We start from the raw sequence: 7,375 nt of genomic DNA, 5'->3' as shown, positions 1-7,375 counted from the left end.
CAGTTGCACAAGCACCCATGTCCCGAGTTTTGACTGTCAGCAGCTAGAGGTGTAGGGCCCCAGAACCCCCCTGCACCTATTTCCTCGACAGCTAGCAGGCATTGTGGCCTCAGCAGGGGCTAGCAGGCCTGCAGCTTTCACCCCGCTGCACCTTAAAACACACACTGTCACCCATGTGACAAGTTTTGCCTGTCAGCAGCCAGAGGTGCAGGGCCCCAGAAGCCAGACTCCCCCTGTACCTATCTCCTTGACAGTTGTCAGGCTTCATGGCCTCAGGAGAGGCCACCGCCCCTGCAGTTTTCAGCCCGCTGTGCCTTAACACACAGAGCCATCTATGTCCTGAGTTTTGCCTGTCAGCAGCTTGAGGTGCAGTTCCCCCCAAACCCCTGCACCTATCATCTTGAAACTTGGCAGACTTTTTAGTGTCAGCAGGGGCTACCATTCCTGCAGTTTTGACCCCCCTGTGGTGTAACACATACACATGACATGAGTTTTGCTTTCAAGAATTTGAGGTGCAGTTCCCCCTGAACCCCTACACCGATCTTCTTGAAATTTGGCAAGACTCATGCTATCAGCAGAGGCTACCACCGTTTCAAGTTTCATCCAAATAAGACAAAAAACAACAAAGTTATAGATATTTTATTGATTCCCCATTATACCCTATGGCCAGATCTCCGAAGCAACTTCAAAGATTTCCAAAGCGGTTCGGAAGCTCCGAACCGCTTTGGAAAGCCTAACGAAGCCAGTGCTTCAATCCAGACATGTTACTTTGGATGCCAAAGCTTCTCCAGATCTGAAGCATGGTCCAATGCCTCGCACAGCCCTAGCCAGCAGGATTAACAATACACTGGCATGCATCAATTGATGCATCTCCAGCAAAATCATTGCAAAGAAGTAATTCTCCCATTCTACTTGGCTCTTCTCAGCACTGGTGAGACTGCAGCTGGAGTGCTGCATCCAGTTCTGGGCTCCGCACCTTAACAAGGACATGGTGAAGCTTGAGACAGTCCAGAGAAGGGCTGCCCATATGATCAGCAGGGATCCTGGTTTTCTCTGATTAAAAATTCCAAATTCTGTGATAAGAATTAAAGCCCCCCCACAGCCCCTCCCAGTGCTGCTGTGCCCCGCACTCCCCGCCACAGTCTCAACAGCCCTCCTGATGCCGCTCACAACAGCCCCCAGACCCAGACCCAGACACTGACACCCACCCCAGCAGGTAAGTGTGTGTGGAGGGAAGGGACAGGGCAGGGTGGGGGAAAGGGAAGGTGCTGGGGGCGTAGATCAAGGAGGAGAGTGTGCCCCTGTGCCCACTCCCAGGAGCAGGGCCAGGGGGTGAGGGCAGGGTTGTCACTCTGTGGGCCACACACATGCCAGCTGGCTTGACAGGAGGTTCGCACATGGAGGCCACCACCACAACTCTGCCACTGCACCCTGCGCTACCATCCCACGGCCACCTGTATGGCTTTGTGAGCGAGTGGCGCAGGGCGCAGCAGCAGCAGTGTGGTGGCAACCACTGTCTGTGGACCACATATGTGACGCCCAGCCGGGGGGTGAAACAGGGGGGGCTTCCATGCAGTGGCATGCCTCACAACCAGCTGCACAGCTCCATGGCAGTGTGGGGTGGTGGCAGCTGCATGCAGGGTGGGGGGGCTTTGTGGGCAAGCGCTGCTACCGCGGAGCCATGTCCTTCGCCCCTGGATCCTAGAGGTAAGTGGGGCTTGGGGGCTGTGGGGCAGAGCTGGGGAAGATGATTGGGGGCTGAGGGAGCAGGGGGTGCTGCTGGCCCCAGGTGGCACATCGCCGCTGGGAACAGGGCCAGGGGGTGAGGGCAGGGGTGCCCCTCTGCAGCGGGGCTTTGCAGGCAAGCGATGCAGGCCGCAGTGTGGTGGTCCCCACCATGTGCGGGCCACACACATGCCACCCAGCCAGCTGCCGGTGGAAGGGGGAGAGGGAGGCTGGCATGCGGCTGAGCACAGCTCCATGGCCGACTCTGCAGCCACGGCGAAGGTTGGGGACATGGGGGGGGCAAGGCGGGGGCTTGGGCTTGCATGCGGTGGCCACTGCCACTTACCTGGAGGCCTGTGATGGCGGTGATGGCCATTGCCTCCAAAACCTCCTGCTGCTGCTGCAGAGCCATGCTCAGAGCTGTGTGGCCGGCGGGGCGCAGGGTGGTGATGGGGATGGCTGCATGCCACCCGGCCACCACCACGCTGCTGCTGTCGATGCCACCCGGAGGCCGGCTGCACAGCTCCAGGCATGGCTCCATGGCAGCAGTGGGAGGTTTTGGAGGCAGCGGCTGTTACTGCCATCACAAGCCTCCAGGTAAGCGGCAGTGGCCGCCGCGTGCAAGCCCAAGCCCAAGCCCTTGCCCTGCCCCCATCCCTTGCTGTGGCTGCAGAGCCGGCCATGGAGCTGTGCTCAGCCGCATGCCAGCCTCCCTCTCCCCCTTCCACCGGCAGCTGGCTGGGTGGCATGTGTGTGGCCTGCACATGGCGGGCACCACCACACTGTGCCCGTTATCACTTGCTCACAAAGCCCCCCACAGAGGGGCACCCCTGCCCTTACCCCCGGCCCTGCTCCCAGCTGCGATGTGCTGCCTGGGGCCGGCAGCACCCCTGCTCCCTCAGCCCCCAACCATCTTCCCCAGCCCTGCCCCATAGTCCCACTTACCTCCATGATCCAGGGCCAAAGGGCAAGTCTGAGCCTGAGTCTGGTCTTGGCTGCCTCAGAGGCTCAGGCCCCGCCCTCCCCCGTCTCCTTCCCCCTCCGGCCAGGGCTGGAGCTGTGCCAGCCTGCAAGAGCTCTTTGCAAAAGTGGAGAATCCGCAGATTTCTCTGCTAAAAAGATAAATCCGCATTTTCCCTGGTAAAAACAGGGAATCTGTGGTTTTCTCCATTTTTCCGTGGGAAACAGAAAACCTGGATCCCTGATGATCAGAGACTTGCACAGCAAGCCATACAAGGAAAGGCAGAGAGACCTGGGACTCTTCAGCCTGAAAAATAGAGGGCTGAGAGGGGACTTGGTAGATTTACTACCTGGTGACAGCTGCCAGGCTGTGTGGGAGTGAATCTTCTGCAGGGACCTACAGAAGAAGCACAGAGACCTAAACAAGCGGGCAGCCCACCGGACACTTCCTGTGAGGGCATGGAAAACCAGTGCAAGGCAGAGAGGTCCACTGAACTGCCAGAGGCCGACCCGCCGCTGGCAGGCAGAAATGATCGACCACCTCTTCTGGGACTGTCCATACACCAGGGAAGTGTGGGAGAAAGTCTGTGCGCTGCTCCTGGTGGTGACAGGTGTCAGAAACCTGACTAGGGAAGAGGTACTTACTTGGCAGGAGAAACACCATGTATCTGGGTTCATGAAGGCAGTTTTTCTTAAGCGTTCCGGGGATAACATTTTCTGGCATTGTTTAGTACAGGGGTGTCCAACCTTTTTCAATGTGGGGACAGATCACAAACTTTTTATCACCCAGTGGGCCGGCAAGCTACATTCAAAGACCTCACAGAAAGTGGTATCGCATCAGGAAGTGATGTCACGTGACCTTTGACACCAATGAAGTTGCAGGAAGTGATAATAATAAAGCCAGCTTCCCACGTGCTGCTGGGGATGGGAGGAGCCCGGCCGGGTGGGCACCAGCCAGCAGAAGTGGCGGCGGAGCCATGTGCCGCGTGGGATGGGACGAGCCTGGCCAGAGCAGCAGGGACTCAGCTGCGCTTTCCCTCTGCGGGTGCCTCCCCGGCCAGGCCCCTCCCATCCCCAGCAGCACGTGGGAATCCGGTTTCAGCTGCATGCTGCTCTGGATGGGACAGACTCGTCCGGGTCAGCACCAGCCAGCAGAATCAGTGTTGGAGCCGTGTGCCGCTCGGGACTGACTGGCACAGGTAGGGGGAAAGCGCAGCTGAGCCCCTGCTGCTCCGGCCGGGCTCATCCTGTCCCGAGAGGCACATGACTACTCCTCTTCCCACGTGCACCACATCAGCAACATCAAGCTGAGGCGGTGCATGTGGGAACCTTGTCCCTTCCCCAGTCCTTCAGCAGCCATTAGGAAGCTGCTGGGGGAGGGACAAGGGGTGGGAACAAAAGTATACCGTGTTTACCTTCATTTCCCATCACAGCAGCATGGGCCACAGAAAACGGCTTGGTGGGCTGCATGGCGGCCCACGGGCCATATGTTGGACAAGCCTGGTTTAGTACCTGCCGAGGTATTGGGCTTAAAGCGCACGTTATGGAAATGTGAGGCTCCTCCCTAGCTTGCTCCTGCAGCCATATGGCTGAAGGCAGGTGAAACTTGGTGGCATCTGAACCCCAAGCCTTTGGGCTTGGGCCTGCACATAAGATGCCTGGCAAAAGATGTTGGAAATATCTGAAGCCCCTGGTGTGGGTGGAGGATGTTTGCTGGTTGCAGGGCCACTTATGGTTCTGGACTGACTCATGGATTTGGACTTGATTTGGCTTGGAACACAAAAAAATTATTTAAAAAAAAAGTGTGGGAGTGAGTCTTCCACAGGGACCTGCAGAAGAAGCACAGAGACCTAAATTGGCAGGCAGCCCATCGGGCACTCCCTGTGCGGGACAGCACAGGGCAGAGAGGTCCATCAAACTGCCTGTGACTGACCTATTGCTGACAGGCAGAAACATTTGACCACTTCTTGTGGGACTGCCCATATGCCAAGCAGGTGTGGGGAAAAAAGTCCGTGCACTCCTCCTAGTGGTGACAGGTGTCAGAAACCTGACCAAGGAAGTGGTTCTCTACGGGCACCTGACCAGACAGCAAGGGGCCCCGGCAGCACACTTCAACTAGTTCAACTCCTGCTTTAGGTCTGCACTGTGGAAAACCAGGAACCTGCTCACAAATAGACCCCAAAGTCAAGGACTGTATTTAAATGGGACTAAGTGAAATGTACTGGTACTACAGAAAGACAGAAGAGGATGACGGGAAAGAAATAGCAGACCTCATCTGGTGGAACCTCAAGGATTCTGGCATAGACTTTTTCAGGATTAGCCCCTCTGAGGAGGGCAGTGGGTGGACCTTCCAGCCCAGGTCCTACCACCATGGGTGCAGGCTGGGTGATAAGGATCTCCCAGCATTGACCCCATGACCCCAGAACTTATCTCCCACCCCTGGGCCACCCAGCCCCTGCTCTCTCCACTCCCCAGTCATGGAGAGGGGGCTAAAAGGTCCCTGCTGGATGGGGCTGGGGACCCTATTCCCTAACCAGCTCCATGATTGCAGATCTGGGCAGGGAACAAGCTCTCCAGCCCCAACCCTGTGATCCCAGAGGCTGGGAACTGTCCCAGTCAGGGGCAGGTGCTAGCCCCATGACCCAATTGGGTGATTGAGGCACAGGGCTTGGAAAGAGTTGCAGGGCTGGGGCAGGTCCCAGCCCCCTGTCCACCCGTGGGGCTCACTGCTAGCTTCCCCACTAAAAGATCAGGGCAGGGGCCTGGGACCTGCCCCTCCCCTATGGCTCTTTCCAAGTCCTCTGTCCCTGATTGAGAAACCAGGGCCATGAACTCCCTGCTGCTGGGGCAGTCAGGAGACAGCTCTCTCCTGGCCTGCTGCTCCCTACCAGCCCCTGGGTTAGCACCCAGGGAGAGCCTAGAGCCAGGGGCAGGAGCAGATTGCTGCCATGAGCAGCAAATCTGCTCCCAACACCCTGTACATGTAGACACCTGTCCAGGAGCATTTACTCCAAGTCGTTTACTCATGAGTAAACTGCTCCTGTATCAAATGCATGTGTAGACACACCCACTGAGAATCAGGTTCAAGGCACTCAAGGGCAGGTGGGGCTCAAGTCCCCTAGCTTCCCAAGTGAGTAGCCTATGTGCAGAATGGGCATGTGCACCACCAGCAAGGCATACACAGTAGTGTATGTACTGGCTAGGCAGCCAGGAATAGAAATCCTGCTTTTGGGTAAGTGGCAGTTTTGGCACTTAGATGGCCAAAAATGCCATCAAAATTGGTCACTTAGATGAATGGGAAGGGAATAGAGTGCTACCCTTTGCCTCCAGGATGTGGAAGGCTGATCAGGTGGTTGAGATTTCACCAGTATTAGCTTCAGACAGCTGTTAGCTGTAGTGACTGTCTTTCCAGAGAGCAGCCTCATTCTTGGAGGAGTCCTGTCAGTGCCGCTGGAGGCCTCTTGGTGGAGCTAATGATACTGTTAAGCAAAAATCATGAGTTAGATTCAGAAATCAAAAAATTGGCTAAAAAAAAAAAAATCACCATTTTTTTTCACCGCCTGAATTGTAGTTTTGTTCTGTTTCTGGTGTTTTGAACACTTCCTACTTCTCTATGTGTGAGGCATATCCTTTTGCAAGGTCTCCCACACCTATTGAGGTGGTTTTGGAACTTTCACCCCCCCATATTAACCCCCCTTCCATGAACCAAATCAGTCCCATCTTCCAGTCCACCTCCACATCTTCCCCTCAGGTAGTTTTGCAATGCTTTTTCCCACATTTGGTAGGGAGCTGCAGTAGGGTTCCCTCTCCCCAGTATAGGAAGGAGGCAGCTCCAGGGGCTCTCAGCTCCCACACCTCTGTCCCTATGCCAGCTGTTGCAGGGGCAGAAGCAAAAAAGCTGAGCTGTTGTTTCCAGGAGGGATGGAAGAAGGAGGGAATGGAGATGTTATGAGCTGCTACTCTTTGCACTTTCAGGGCTGGAGACCATTGTACCTGAAGCAACACCTGAGTCTGGGTTCCTGCCCTGGAAGCCTGATTTGTGAGAACTGTGAATGGGTTGAATCTGCATGTGTGAATCCTAAGGTACTTTCTGTTGAATCTGCTAATGCCAATGCATGTAAAGTTTTACTTTTTGTTTCTGATATAATCAAAGCTGTTTGCTGGAGGCTGTACTGCTTTGGGCATTTTCCCTGGTAACTTTGGATTCAGGGTGTCAGCTTCAGTCTTTAGCTCTGCCACAGACTCCCTGCATAACTCTGGGCAAGGTGTTTAGCCTCTCTGTGTTTCCATTTCTCAGCTGTGAAATGGAGATAACAATCCTGCCCTGTCAGGAGCTTGTGAACATAAGCAAGCTCAGGTGCTCAGAAGCTGTGGTAGTGAGGAGGGTCCTATGAGTAGATAGGGGGTGGTAGACTGGTATCATGCAGAGACAGTTGAAAGGACAGTGCCAAGTGTCCGAGTGCTGGACAAGGGGTTCCTAGCCTGCATCTAATTTGTCTGTGCACGGTCCCTTGGTACGTATGGCTGTGCCTGATGCAGAGCTGTGCATTTGAACTGGAGTATGGAAAGTTTCCCTGTACTTGGGCAATATTAATTCCATATTCATGCACATGGAGAGGCCCATATTCATGCACAAGGAAGGGCCCTTAATGGCCCTTCCGCTCAGACACTGCTGGATAGAAGAATGCCA

The 7,375-nt window shown here is 55.4% G+C and overlaps 1 protein-coding gene across 1 annotated transcript in view; it reads left to right on the top strand.

Moving 5' to 3' along the window:
- Nucleotides 1-6,614: 6,614 nt before the first annotated feature.
- The window catches only part of LOC106723032, a 10,800-nt gene continuing 10,039 nt past the window's right edge, over nucleotides 6,615-7,375 (top strand). Inside the window, exon 1 of the mRNA XM_014526310.2 lies at nucleotides 6,615-6,768. The gene's annotated coding sequence lies outside the window, so the exon portion shown is untranslated. The remainder of the gene's footprint in view (nucleotides 6,769-7,375) is intronic.

Source organism: Alligator sinensis, unplaced genomic scaffold, assembly GCF_000455745.1.
Source record: "Alligator sinensis unplaced genomic scaffold, ASM45574v1 scaffold167_1, whole genome shotgun sequence".
NCBI classification, from domain to species: Eukaryota; Metazoa; Chordata; order Crocodylia; family Alligatoridae; genus Alligator; species Alligator sinensis.
Note: the sequence above shows the minus strand (reverse complement) of the source record. Positions and strands in the feature narration are given on the sequence as shown.